This window comes from Papaver somniferum, chromosome 6, assembly GCF_003573695.1.
Source record: "Papaver somniferum cultivar HN1 chromosome 6, ASM357369v1, whole genome shotgun sequence".
Classification (NCBI taxonomy): Eukaryota; Viridiplantae; Streptophyta; class Magnoliopsida; order Ranunculales; family Papaveraceae; genus Papaver; species Papaver somniferum.
Window position 1 is genome coordinate 79,296,787 of NC_039363.1, and position 1,757 is coordinate 79,298,543.

The window sequence follows — 1,757 nt, forward strand, 5'->3', positions numbered from 1 at the left end:
TTTATCTACCAGAATAGACTTATCTGTGGGAGACAGATTTGTTTACAAGTCTTCGAATTTGGGTCATAGCAACTCTTAGTTGTGGGTGAGATCAGCTAAGGGAATCAAGTGCTTAGAATCTGGCGTGGTTCTAGAGGCGTAAGGAACGCGACTGTACCTTGATCGTTGTGAGACTTTGTTAGGGATCAACTATATTCCAGTCCGAAGTTTACCTTTATTAGGCTAGCATCTGTAACAGCTTAATACGGTGTGGTGTTCAAAGCTGGACTAGGTACCGCATTTTTCTGCATTTACGGTTTCCTCCTTAACAAAACTTTTGGTGTCTGTGTTACTTCTTTCCGCAATATACTTGCTTATATAATTGAAATATCACAGGTTGTGCATAGTTCAATCAATTGGCAAATCCGACCTTGATTCTTGGATAAGAATTGATTGACACTTGGACATTGGTCTTTGGTACTGTCCAAGGTATTTCTCATATCAACCGGGATTACATATTTCAATTTGTTCGATTGCAGATTGTATTTGAGAAATTGAGATATAACTCTGTAGATGGGGGAAAACGAGTCACTGGTTTTTTAGTGAATTGAAGAGACGAGCGTGTTGTCGAGACTCCTCAACCGAGCAAACTGTTCAACCTCACACAGATGCACTACAAAGGGAGTGCTTAGATTCGAGAGATCAATCTGTAGGACTCCGGCCTAAACCAAGTCAATGGCCGTTCCAGAGTCAATTCAGTCGCAAAGAGGGAGATGGGTTGATATGTAGGAGGGAAGCTGAAAATTGTGTGGGATCAATGATGATCAAGGATTGTGGATATGTTGAAGGTTTCTGTAATAATGATGAATTGTTTAGTTGGAATAAGTTCTGGGATTGATGAATTCTTGAGAGTAATTACTCGATAAATTCTATGTCGACAATTGCTGATGATGGTAATCATTCATTGTCCTCAATCATGGATTCAGAGACTTATTTATACTGTCAGAATAGTAAACACATTGATCCATGTAAGTATGACGGTTTCTTGAGTGAAAGAGTGGGAAAGTGGGAATCGTGGTGAAACCAGTTCTAGGTCGTGCGGAGACTTGGTTAACCGTCCACCCACTACTTTGCTAACTCCTTAAACCGTTTGCACGAATTACTCACACTTATCGTTGTCGATGTATCCACGTGCCGAAGGCCACCAGACCAAAACCTTAAGTAATATCCCCTCATGTGACGTGATTGATGTCTCATGAATTGTGGAGTCTGCATGACAGACGTGTACTGATTAGAAAATGAGTCTAAGTTTTGTTGAATTGAGCATGAGTGACGAATGCTCAGTGATTCATGGATCGAACGTTCGTGCTCTTATGTTGATATTGGTCGTCTGAGCAAATATTATTAAACTTGAGCAACTGAGCAAGTATTGCTCAATCGACAAGTTGCTAAATATTGATAGCTGGATCAATATGAGCAAGTGTTGCTGATAAACTACTGATAATTGGGTCGAGCAACTGAGCAAGTATTGCTCATTTCGACAAATTACTGAATACTAAAAGTTGTGTCAATATTCGAGCAATTGAACGAGTATCGCTCAATTTGACAAATTACTGATACATTACTGAATGTTAATAGTTGGATCAATATTCGAGAAACTGAGCAAGTATTGCTCAATTCGACGAATTAATGATAAATTGTTGAATATTGATAGTTGGATTAATATTCGAGCAACTGAGCAAGTATTGCTCAATTCGACGAATTATTTACTGGTAACG